Below are 13319 nucleotides of genomic sequence, written 5' to 3'. Positions count from 1 at the left end.
TGTTCCAGTTTGAAGGATTATATCCTTCTAATATATCTATGAATGCTTTTGTATCTTTTTGGTTAGGACTGTTGCTGATTTCATAGATGAGAAATGCCAGTTCCCTTCCTGCTACCTCATCGTATTGCGAATCTGCTAAACACGCCAAATTACGCCACCTCTTCCCGCAGTTGGTAGGAGTACGTTGCTCCAAATACTCCTGATCCTTAGAATGTGTCTGATGTTTAGAAGGAGTATTGATTCCGGTAGGCGCTTTCCGTTTCACAAGCGCTCTACTCCTAACAGGATCTTCCTCTTCAGCTAACTCTTGATGCTTGGTTGAAGGTCTTGCATGTTGTACTGCATACTGTGGCTCTTTGCGCCTACTCGGAGCCTGGCTCCTGGTTGGCGCCATACTCTTGACAGGAGTAGCTTCCTTTCTTACTTCTCTCCTGTCTACCGCATTGCTCCCCCCAGAGATGGCCGCTTGTGCGACAACTCCCCTGAAGGGTGCGTCGCGCCCGACAGGAGATTGGTATTTAGATCTTTTAATAGGAAGCCTATCATCCTTCTTACGAGTAGGCTCCTTATATAGAGTTCCTACCAACGAGGCTAATTGTTCTTGCATATTCATCAATATTTTCCTGGTTGAGGAATCTTTCGAATCAGGAGAGGGAGATCTGGAAGGCGCTCTAGGATCCCTTCCAGACCCAGAGTCTGAATGTAATCTCGCCTTCTTTATTACCGAAGTCGCTCCTTCTTCAGAGAAGCGCTCGGGACTAGAATTGAGCTCATGCTCTTTCATACTCCTCTTCAAAGGACGGGAAAGTTTCGACTCCTTCCATCCTCTTCTCGGCGAAGGCGAACTAGACGACGAAAAGCACTCTCGAAGGACGCTTTTCCTATAGCGGTCCTTGGCAGTATGTGATACGATCGATTCTGCGAAGGGACGCCTGATCGTTGGGATTCTCCACAACCCCCGTACGGCTTTCGACTTTCCTTCTCCTCCGGGCCAGGGAGCTTGGAAGAGGTCTAGGCCTGGGAGCGTCGCGAGACGACAGACGCCCCCTCCACTACACTGGGGACACTAATATCACTAGCGAAACCACATTCACTTTCCTTACTTCCAATGCTGCGACTTTTTCCTGCATTTTCTGAAGGAAGCTCTAAGTTCCGCTATTTCCGAAGCAGAACTAGAGGGATTAGTAATTTGTGAACGGCTGAAACAGAATGGGCATGATTACAGAGGAAGAAGCTACAGAACTAGATAGTAAATCATGAGAAGTAGACATTCTGCGGGTTTTATAAGCCGCTTTCCTCTCTCTATCTTTCTCTAACTTCTTCAAGTAAGAAGTTAGATTCTTCCACTCTTGTGCACTCAATTTCTCACACTCGTTACACGTATTCTCAATCGAGCATTCAACCATTCTACACCCACTACAAGTAGTATGAGGATCTACCGAAGCTTTCGGAATCCTCACCTTACAGCCCTCATTCACACACACTTCTGAAACTAACACTAGAGTCAGACTATTCACGAATTCCGAAAACCAAGTCCAAAAAACAGTCCACGATAGCGAATGCCAAACAACGATCCAAGTACGTCACCAAATATCAGCGAGAGATGATCAGAAGCTTTGCAAAAAACGAATTCTAGTCAGGAGGAAGTAGCAACAATGTTGATACCGCCGGCGACAGAGAGATCTGATTAGAAAACGGGAATAGTTCCTAGTCCTGCCACCCAGAGCAGGGCGGTAGATCACCTGACCTACCTGTAGCGAGTGCCGCGAAATTTGAATTTCTGTCGGGAAACGACGGATTAGTCGATAGCTATGTATATATCTGACAGGTAAGTTGAATGTATGAAACTGTAAGTTTTTAGCTGGAAGTTGAGGAAAGAATGTTGATCTGCTAACGACTATTATCGTGCATCTGCAACGTGGATGCACTCTCACAAGCTTTGGTATAGTACCATCAAACTCGACCGTAAACAAAATTAGAGAGAAAGATGTTTTAATCAAAGCTATTGGGCATGAAAGAACACATTTTACTTTTTTCACTCCAATAAAGATAAATACGTATAGCTCATGGTATTCTGATGAGATCAATTGAAAATATCAAACGGAATCAGTTTATTTTTCTTTATGCAATAAACATGCCCTCAGTGCCATCTACTAAAAAAAAAAAACTAAAATTCATTCACAAACAATACTTTTTTAAGTGATATTTCGACTTGGAAAACATTTAGTATAACGTAAAATAACCATGTTCAATTTAAATAGAGTATCTCAAGATCCATTTGCGCTAACTAGAAGCAAGAAAGTTGCTCTGGTTTAAGTTCAATACAGCAAATCAAACTTACCTTGCAATTGCCCTCAGCTGATTTCCAACCAAAACATTGATTGCTATGTCTGTATTTTATAATACAAACAAATAATATGAAAATACATATAATATTTCTGGATGCAATGAAGTAAAGTATAACTTTTTCAAAGATCCACGGAAAAAATGCACATCCTTATGTTTGTATTTTATCATACAATACTAATATGTGATTATTACATAGTACTTGAATTTTATATCTCATGTATGATGCGACCCCCTTAAAATTAGCTCCAAATTAGGTCTCCGAAAGTCGCATGATACAGAGTATATACAGTATATAGTATAGTATTATGTTTTTGTTTGGTACATTCTAGTTCTGTATGTTGTTTTTAACTTTTTTCTTTAAACAGTCTGAGAAAGACTTGAGAAAGAGGTGATACAACAAAGCAGTAAAAATCATATGGGTCCTTTACATTTTTATTTCAACAAAAAGTTGGAGAGGATACAAGATCTACAATCATGGTTTTATTAAAAAAAAAAAAAATACTAATTTTCCAATTTTATAACCATGGATGGAGCGCCTGCAGTTATATCAAGAACTGCAACAAGAGCTTTGGCAGAAGGAATTTTAGTGAGAGAGAAGAGATCAGCCCAAGTAGAAAAATTGTGTAGAAGCTGTAATACTGAATAATCCCCTGGAAAGTATTCCTGATGCCTCAGGCAAGGATAATTAAAGCAAAAAATGGCGAATATGGATATTCACCAAGAATTGCTAAACAAACTTGTGTCAGATGTGGAAAAGACTTTTATTTTCCATAATATATATTAAATTTAAATTAACATATACTGCAATTTGAAATATATATATTACCTATTACAGCCTAATAAAACACCACAACATTACCATAAATTACTCAGAAAGTATCCAACTAGAAAAGATATGTAAAATATCTTTGCAAATAAAAATAGTACCCTTCTGAAATATTACTAACATACTGTATTTTATATTTTTGAAACACAAATAACTTACCTTTGCTGAAGTGGAAGTGATTCACCTATTTTATTTTTGTCCTTGTCTTTTAACAGATATTTCACAGACCCTCAACCACTGTACTATCCTCACAGCCTTCAGGTTTACCTGAAATTTAATGTGCTAAAAAAAAAAGAAAAATGCTGACATACCATATACAGAACTATGTTGTGATAAATGAATTTTAATATATAGAAAATCATAATGACCAATAAGAAAATTTCATTACAGAACTGAATCTGAAGATTTTCTAATACATGTACTGACTCAACATAAAAAAAATCTTACTTTTATCCTTTCCAGTTAATAACTATACAACAAGGTTGATTTTCCTTGTGGGCACAAATTTCACAACATTAACTTAATTTCTGTGAAATTCCACTTCACATAAGCTACACAACTTAAAATTTTTTCACTGCAAGAGAATTGCTCTTTTAGCACTCATTATTGCATCATTTACCCCAACTCCATCATATGAATTCCCTGCTAAAGTTAAAGGTATATTTTGCTCTTTAATCAGTCTCCTTGCATTATATACTGCTTCAGAATGCCTACTATATACTGGGAATACAATCTCGCAATATATTCACAGCAAACCTAGCTGGTGATTCATTCACTTTTAACATTTTTCTAATTTCTGACACTGCTATATTGAATAAAGTTTTCTTGAGAAGGATTTTTTTTCTCCGAAGAATTCTTTGAACCAGTATCCACCCATCATCACTGTGAAATATAGTTCTGTTACCCTGAGGAAAAGTGCAGTGTATCAAATACACTCCCAGAACTTTACATGGTTCTGGAAGATGGAACCAAGTAACCAAAGGCCACTTCGTTCATAAATTGTCCTGAGTACTCCAAAGTTACACTCCAACAGTTGCATAAGGTATTGAGCTAATAACTGAGATAAATCTTTATGATTATGTTTAAGTGCTGCACTTAAGTGATTAGAAGGTATACATGAAATACTCTGTTCCACTTCAATTTGTGTTTTTCAGTTTCTACTATCAACTTTGGCCCTGACTGCAATATACTAGTTATTGCCATATTCTTCTGAATGTCCACGCCAGAGTCTTCAACTTTTTGTGCTAAAGTTGTTACTAGTGTTTCTAAACCTCCTTTCAAAGACCACACAGCCCATTTTTCTTTCCTAGCTTTTTGAACTAATTTTGACTTCAGTAACTCTGAATCACCTTTCTCAGCATTTTTCCTGTCACGAAACATCCCTAACAACACAGAACCATAAGACTGTTCCACTTCATGCAACCTCTTTGCAAGTGATTTGACACTCAAGTCCCGAGCATTTCCTGCAAAGACTCCTCTTGCCAAAGGATCTATGGCATATTTGCTACTTCTGAACCAAAACGGCGGTTTACAAAGCTGTAAAGACTCTCATCTGAATTAACAACTTCTTTGCTCTGAGGTCACTAATGGCACTAATTGCAAGTGGTTTAGAAAAAGGAGCAGTTTCTTCATTGCTGTTTAAGACTGTTTGGAAGTTTGTGCAGCTGACCATCAACCTGTGTGAGAAACAATACGTATAGTAATACCTATTATATTACTAGCCAAACAAATTGACTTGTACCTTTCAAGTTCAATAACTGCAATGTATCTGACAGAAAATCTGTTAAAAGAATACTATGTTTTCCACACATTTTATATATAAATGCATCACAAAATTAGTATTACATTTATCTGAACTGCTGTAAAAATGAGAAAAACACAGAACTTCATGGAACTAAGGCAAAAATAATAATCTCTTGGGACCAACAAAGGGTAATGAGATAGAATGGAGAATTACTAGTAAAATAATGGTTATAATTTACAACTCAGAAACTGAAGACATGTTCCTATACCAATTTAGACATGCAAAGTGACAGTTAAGCAAGAACACTGGGCCTACAAAAAAAAAAAAACGATAATTTCCCTACAAGAAATGTTGCTAATGCAGACTGACCCGTGTACCAGCACTCAACATTGCATTAATCAAGTTTCTTCTTTCCATGCCTGGAGGCTTGACCCTAAGAGAGCCTTAAGCCTTTGGAATGACTTACCTAAGCCAAAAAAGGGATTTTGACGTAAGGAAAAATCTATTTCTGGGCGATTGGCTCGTGTCGCCAGCGAAATATCCTTTAATCTATTATTTCTAGGGTAAATGTACTAACACATACCAGAGAATAAATAAAATAAAGAAAAAGGTCAGTATAACTGACTCGCTCACCCTCCAGGAGGGTGTCGGTATGAACACTAGGCGAGTGAGACCACTACCACGAGCCAAATGCCAATAGAAATCTCCTACTACAAAAACCTCCAAGAGGGGAGCCGACCCACAGAGTGAGCAGCTCGTACTACTACTACTCCATCCCATGCTGCCGACTGCTGCGCCTCTGGTGGCCATCCTGAAGTTAGCAGACAATCTTGGGTTCGAAGGGATGGGTAGGGTGGGTGGATTTCGCTGGCGACACGAGCCAATCGCCCAGAAATAGATTTTTCCTTACGTCCAAAATCCCTTTTCTGGGCTCAGCTCGTGGTCGCTGCGCGAAATCGTACCAGAGAAATCGCACAGATTGTCCCAACAAAGTTAATAAAATAATTAACATAAAATAATACAGGTAAAATTATTTACATGTATCAATGGTATCTGTGTAACAGCATGTATCAAAAGTATAATAGCAATTAATAAAAACAATCAACAATAATATATAAAGGAATGTATATGACTTAATATACAAAACCCGTAATTAATTATAAAATGATGTATCCCTAGCATAAAAAATAAGGGGAACATCCATGAGATCAATGTTTATAATCGTTTGTGAGTGTCCCTAACCGACAATAAGGGGCACCCACTACACTATCACAAAAGCAGCTAAGACACAAGGTGAATGCAAATGAACAAGGTAGGAATAGACGAACTTATGGGTGAGGCAGGTAGAAAGGAGGACTGAATCTTCTACTAAAAATTAGCTAGAGTCAGGGGAAACTATGTTACCCGCTGCTACTGCTGGGAATTTCAGAGCTTCCAAGGACTTAAGGTAGTGACGTTTGAACACTGTCGGTGATTTTCATCCAGTATACTTTTTCAACTCATCGAAGTTCATATGTTGGAAATAATTAATTGAGGTGGCTACTGCTCTGACATCATGTGCTTTCGGAAAAGAGTCAGGATTGGCTTGCTTAATAAAGTACAGGATTTGTTGCCTGATGCCTCTAATGGATAAAGTTCCACCTTTCTCCCTCCTAAAGAGGGGACCCGATGAAGATGAGGAGGTCCTAAACAAAAAGGCTCGTAAGGCTGTAACTGGGCAAAGAGATACATCTTGTGGAAGGGGTAGTACCTTCCAAGGTTCCCACCTCATCAAAGGATCTTCATTCTTTGCTAAAAAGCTACGTTCCGGAGAAAGTAGGACTTCTCCTGTGTGGGAAGGAACTGAATATGATCCGGGTCTCTGGATAGAGCCGACAGTTCTGAAATTCTTGCTCCTGAAGCTAAGCTTAATAAGAATAGGGTTTTTCTTAAGAGCATTATAAAAGAACATGTGTCATTATCGGTTTCGGAAGCCAGTTTTAGAACATCATTTAAGAACCATGAAACTGACGTAGGCCTTACAGAAGGCCTAAGCCTAGCACATGCCTTAGGAATAGACGAGAAGTAGGAATCCGTCAAGTCTATGTTAATCCAAATTGAAATATCTTTTTCAAAGCTGACTTGTTGTCGTAATCGTGCTAGCTGCTAAACCTTTTTCAAATAAGGATCTGAAAAAGGATATAGCTGAATTAACTGTCATGATTCTAATATCCGATTCTCTCAGGAAGGTTGCTAACTTTTTGACAGCAGCATCATACTGTCTCAAAGTCGAATCCCTCTTATCGGATTCCAAGAATAGAATGTTCTGAGGGTCAATATTCGCATCTCTTTTTGCCGCAAACTTCATGAAATCCAATAAAGTTTAGGGTTTTGAGAATCCCTGAGGAAAGCGAAACACAGTCTTCATTCGTACTGACTGGAGAGCTTGGGACTGGGATCTGAAGAGGACGAAGGCCCAGCTCCAAAATTATAGGATACCAGTTGCTCTTCGGCCAGTCTGGGGCTACTAGAGCCACTTGACCGTTGAATGTCCTGAGTTTGTTCAATACTTTCATGAGGAGATTCACTGGAGGGAAGACATAAATCTTCTCCAGTTGTTCCAGTCTAGAGCCAGGGCGTCCGTGGCATAGGCCAGAGGGTCCAGGTTGGGGCTACACACGTAGTTTGTGGTTCGCTTGTGATGCGAAGAGATCCACCTGTAGCCCTGGGACTCTTTGAAGGATCCATTGGAATGAACTGTTTGTCCAGTGACCATTCCGACTCTAGGGGTACTGATCGGGGATAGGGCGTCTGCTATGACGTTTCTTACTCCAGCAGTGAGTGGAGGAAAGATGCCAACTGAACTTGTCTGCCAGGGAGAAGATGGCTATCATGACGTGATTTAGATGACGTGACTTGGAGCCTCCTCTGTTTATACAATGTACTTACCACTGCGCTGTCCAGGACTAGCTTTATGTGAGTACTTGGGTGGGCGTAACCTTTTTTACCGAGTCAAGAACACTGCATTGCCTCCGTACGTTTATATGGAACTGACGGAACTGAGGTGACCAAGTCGCCCTTGAACCTTTTTGACCTGGAATACCCTCCCCAGCCGCTTAAGGACGCGTCTGTGTGGATGGTGATCCCTGGTGGAGGGAACTGAAGGGGTACTGACATTGATAAATTCTTGACTCTCGCCACGGCCGAAGTCGATTCTTTAGAATCAGAGGCACTGAGGTATTAGTTTGTCCCTGGACCTGACGTTTGCTCGCGAGCGCCAGATTCTGGTTAGGTCTTTCAGTTTGGCTTTCATTAAGACGTTTGTCACTGATGCAAACTGGAGAGAACCCAGGATCCTTTCCTGGGCTCTCCTTGACGCTAGTTTGTGACTTAGAAATTGCTTGACTGACTTTGCTATTTCTTTCCTTTTGGTTGATGGAATCGACAGTGTGGGATGATAGATACCATTGAATGCCCAGCCACTGAAAGTTTGACTCTGGAGTGAGTCTTGATTTGGTCCTGTTTATTTTGAAGCCTAGATATTCCAGGAACTGAATCACTTTCAGAGTAGCTCTGTTGCATTCCTCGACTGTTGGGGCCCAGATCAACCAATCGTCGAGGTACGCTACTACCATGATCCCTTGCGATCTGAGTTGTTGCACTACCACTTCCGCTAGCTTCGTGAACACTCTGGGTGCCACGTTGAGTCCGAATGGAACTACCTTGAAGGAGAATGTCTGGTCTCCTATCTTGAAACCCAGATACGGACGGAAGTGTCTTGCAATAGGGATATGATAGTAAGCGTCTGTAAGATCGATAGAGGTGGTGACGGCCCCACGGGGAAGTAGGGTCCGCACCTGTGAGATCGTGAGCATCTTGAACTTGTCGCAGCGGATGGCTAAGTTTAAGCGGGACAAGTCTAAGATTACCCTTCTTTTTTGTGAGCCTTTCTTTGGCACGCTGAACAAGCGACCTTGAAACTTTAATCTCTTGACTCTCGCTATAGCTCCTTTTTGAAGGAGGTCGTCTGCGTACTCTGTCAATTCCTTGGAAGGAAGTTGACGGAAAGGTCTGGATGGAGGTGGGTTCGTTCAACCAGCTCCAACCCAGGCCTTTTGACACTATGCTCTGAGCCCATTGGCTGAAGTTCCACCGGTGGCGAAAGTGAAACAGCCTCCCTCCTACCTGAAGTTCTTCATTGGTTTTCTGGTAACCGCCTCGGCCTCCTCTGAAGTGCTTTCCCCTGTTAAAGGGGCCTCCCGATCCTCTCCCACGAAAGGAACGCTTACCTCTACCTCCTTACCCGAGCGGGTCATACTTCTGAGAAGCTTGACTCTCGAAGGCTTGATTGTAAGCTGGAGAGATGCGTAAGAGGTGGAGGGCTGAGGCTGAGGGGATATCACATAAATTGGCTGTGATTGACCTTTAGAAGTGGAGGGTTGGGCTGTCTGCACTAACGGTACTGGTTGGAACTTGTTGAGGAAAGCGTAGTTGCTTCTTCTGGTAAGGTTGGAAACGCCTGGGTTTCTTTTGTCCTTACCTTTAGGAGTCAGGTCTTGCCTCCTCTTAGCCGTAAGGCCCAACGATCCTTAAGGCTCTGGTTTAACCTGGTAGCCTCTGACTGGACCTCCTTAACCATAGCTTCTGGGAAGAGATCTGCTCCCCAGATGCTAGACGAGAGTAACCTATTCGGTTCATGCCGAATGTTGCCTCTTGTAGGACATGCTTCCTACAATTCGTCCGAGCAGTGGCAAACTCAAACATATCTGACTGTACCGTTTGAGTCAGGGCTTTGGTCATGAGCTTAAAAATCGGTTCTGATCCATAAGCCATGGTAGCTACCTCAGACATAGCCATAGAATTGATGGATCTGGCTAGACGCGATTTTGCATCAATTCAGCCTGATAAGGCTATCGGAGCCTGGTAGCTTTTCACCAAACTGCTCCATAGCACAGTCCGGTTTGAGTTTGCCAGCTGAGAATGTATTCGGCAAGTCTTCCCACAATTCTCCAACTGAGGGGAGCAACGGAGATGTGGGATCCGCTTCCTTCAACTGCGGTATAGGTTCCCCTTCTGGGCCGCTGGGATGGTCGACCTCGCGATCTTGGATAGGAACGGGAGCGGGTACTCTCGTCCATTGTAAAAATGGTAAAGGGACTCTTAAAATGTTTATCTTGGTGTTAGAACAATCCATGTCTCTAAACACCTGAGCCATTCTCTCTGAGCCTGGTCTCGTGAGTAGAGGACTGTCTCCTTAGGTACCTTATCGTCCCGCACCATAGCCGAAGGCGTAAGCCTTGCGTAGCCTATGAACGGAGGCTGGAGGTCTTCCGGGAAGAACTCGAAGTCCTCTATTTCTTCGAGTCCCAAATTCCGGTATAGAGATGACCGTCCTGGAAGGGGGTCGTATGACGCTACTCTCCACGGATTGTTCATAGAGAACTGAGGTAGTGAGTCATACGGAGGAAGTTGGGATCCACTCGTGTTGGACAGTGGAGGAGAGGCTAGAGGAGCTTCTCTCAGCCGCGGCTATAATGGAGTCCTGGAAGTAATCCTGTCCGACAGACGAAGAGATCATTTGCTCCATGCTACTCTTTAAGGACCCAACCAGGTCACCCACCTGTTGTAACAGGCCAGCATTGGAGTCCAAAGCCGGAGCTGCTGCGGAGGTGGAGGGGAGGCTCTGAATCGGAACCAAAGGTAGCGGAACTGGTGATTCTGCCGGAGTGCGAGATCTCTCTCTGGAGGATTTACTCCTCGAGGACTTAGAGCCGGAGCTAGAAGCTTTAGACCTGGATGCTCCGGGATTCCAGCCGGAGACTTACGGGAGGAGGATGAAGCCGAAGTCGTCTTCTTAGACGACGACGACGTCTTAGTCAAGGACATCACCTTAGACTTGACCTTAGGTCTAACCGAAGCGCCAGGAGGAGAATATATTTCGTCACCCGTAAAGCCTTGGAAGGATGGAGAGGTTGCAGGAGTAGAAGAAACAGTTTACGCCAAGGGTGACCCTTGGGTGTCCACCGTACCTACCTCGACCAACAGGTCGTCTATACCTACCATAGGTTCAACATTAATATCTAGGGTCGCGACATCCGTATAGATATCCTGGTCCTGATCAGTTAAAGAGGTAGCCAGCTTGTTGTTGATGAAGGCGATAGTCGTATCCGCTTCTACCGGGTCGACGTATCCTGTCGCCTTGCCTCCGGGGAAGATTAGTAATGCCAACCGCTTCTCTAGGATGTAGGGCTGTCCCTTGGCGGCGTTTTTCCCAAAACCGCCGACCCAGGCCCGCAGGGTAGCCAGTGCGGTATCTCTTACCGCCGGAGCCTGGAAGAGAGGGCGTAGTTTAGATTTAAGAATCACTTAAAACTAAACTTAAAGTATAAACTTAAATTAATTGCCTTAAGTTAATAAATGATGAAAACTTAAGCGCTAAAAAAGAAGCGAGCCAGCTACTGGAGATGGAAAACTTACCCCTTCCAAAAGCTGGCTCACCAGATCGTAACATATGGTACACGTCTCATGGTAGACCTGGATGTCCCCGAGCGGAGTCGCGCATGGAGCATGGGACCGGCAAACTTCGTGTCCACAAGGGTCCTGAAGTGTGGCGGAACATCCCGGATGCTCACAGTTGGTGGCCTGTAAGTGGGGAGACACATGAGTATCTTAAAAAACATCACTTACAGTCTAAAGGACAGAAGAACTCCGATGCATGCCGGAGCTCGGAAAAAATTTGGGCATAACCCCTCCCTGCATCGCCTGAATGGCTATATCCCCGAGAGATCCGGTAAGATATGGTAAGGGAGGGGGATGGTTTAAGTTCTTAAGATAACTTAAAGATACTTAAACCTAACACACACAAGCAAACCGGACTAAGTCCAGTGCGTAGCGGAGTGTAGTAACTCAGCAAAACGGTAAGGTTAGTAGAGACCCACTGTATGCTCCGGTCCACCTACTGGGTGGACTAACAACTTTCCACTGGATACCAGGACTCCGATCAGGAAGGAGCCCTAGTAAGATGGGAAAGAGCGAGAAGACATACAGGCTCAAGCTAGCCCGGAGCGACAAGGTAGCGCGGAGGGTGGGGGGCAAGGCCAGTACCCCCCACTCGTACCAAACCGCCACCGGACCGAGAAGCCGGAGAGGTCGAGACCAGTCTGGGTCTGTACCCGACTCCCTAGCCCCCTCCGCCTGAGGGAGAGAGGGAGGCAGGCTCGGGTATGAGGAGCGAGCATGGGCAGACCGACCCACCCCCGCCCGACTCTATGGAAGAGCGGGAGGGGGGGGAAGATGACTGGACAGGCGTCTGGCTTGGCCCGTGATCACGAAGTGACCACGAGGCGGTAAGACCAAATACGACAACTAAGCCTAGGACAACCACTGATCAGGGAAATGCTATCGGGAAGCATACTGAACTGAAAAGCGGTAGCAAATAAGCCCACTGGGCCAAACCAACTGATCAGAGAGATGCTATAGGGAAGCAACCGAACTGATGAGCGGTAGAATAGGCTCAAAGAGCCAGGACCTAGGCTAAGCCAGACGCCTAACTAACCTAACAATAATAAAATACACAGTATAAATAAATAAATGAAAGAAAGAAAACATATAGCAGGAGAAAAATCCAGGAGTGTACGACTAACCCGAAGGCAAGTCTACCACTCAAAGCTAGTCAGAGGCCGATACTAAGAACCTGGACTAGGGTCTGGATAGAAGAAGCCTACGTAAGGTAAAATACATGCATGCATGACAAACCTGAGTAGACCGTACCCTAAATAAAGCGGATAATCATATAGAGCGAAGATAAATAAGGGGATGTTCTAGGTATGGGAGACCAAGAACGAACCCATCACGAGGCAGAACCATGCTGCCATGCTTCCGACCGAGATCGTATTTATACTAAAAAACGGCAAATACTGTCTCAGGGCCGGAAAAAAAACCACCACTACCGTAAATACTGAGTACTTAACTTAGCTGCTGCGATAGCTGCACGCTCCATAATAGAAAATCCAATGAAGGGCACAAAAAACACAGAGAGGAAAAATATCACAACCGACTAGTGTGCGCTAACTTGAAAGGAGGGTCAACAGAGGCGCAGCAGTCGGCAGCATGGGATGGAGTAGTAGTAGTACGAGCTGCTCCACTCTGTGGGGTCGGCTCCCCTCTTGGAGGGTTTTTGTAGTAGGAGATTTCTATTGGCATTTGGCTCGTGGTAGTGGTCTCACTCGCCTAGTGTTTCATACCGACACCCTCCTGGAGGGTGAGCGAGTCAGTTATACTGACCTTTTTCTTTATTTTATTTATTCTCTGGTATGTTAGTACATTTACCCTAGAAATAATAGATTAAAGGATATTTCGCGCAGCGACACGAGCTGAGCCCAGAAAGAAATTGTATTATTTGGAATTTGTTTCACAAAATGA

At 43.5% G+C, this 13319-nt stretch overlaps 1 pseudogene; it reads right to left on the bottom strand.

Moving 5' to 3' along the window:
* Window positions 1–3185: 3185 nt before the first annotated feature.
* LOC135219804 (protoporphyrinogen oxidase-like) overlaps window positions 3186–13319 on the bottom strand; it is a 148172-nt pseudogene continuing 138038 nt past the window's right edge.

This window comes from Macrobrachium nipponense, chromosome 1, assembly GCF_015104395.2.
Source record: "Macrobrachium nipponense isolate FS-2020 chromosome 1, ASM1510439v2, whole genome shotgun sequence".
In the NCBI taxonomy this organism is placed as follows: domain Eukaryota; kingdom Metazoa; phylum Arthropoda; class Malacostraca; order Decapoda; family Palaemonidae; genus Macrobrachium; species Macrobrachium nipponense.
The sequence above is the reverse complement of the archived record's forward strand: the minus strand, read 5'-3'. Positions and strand labels throughout refer to the sequence as shown.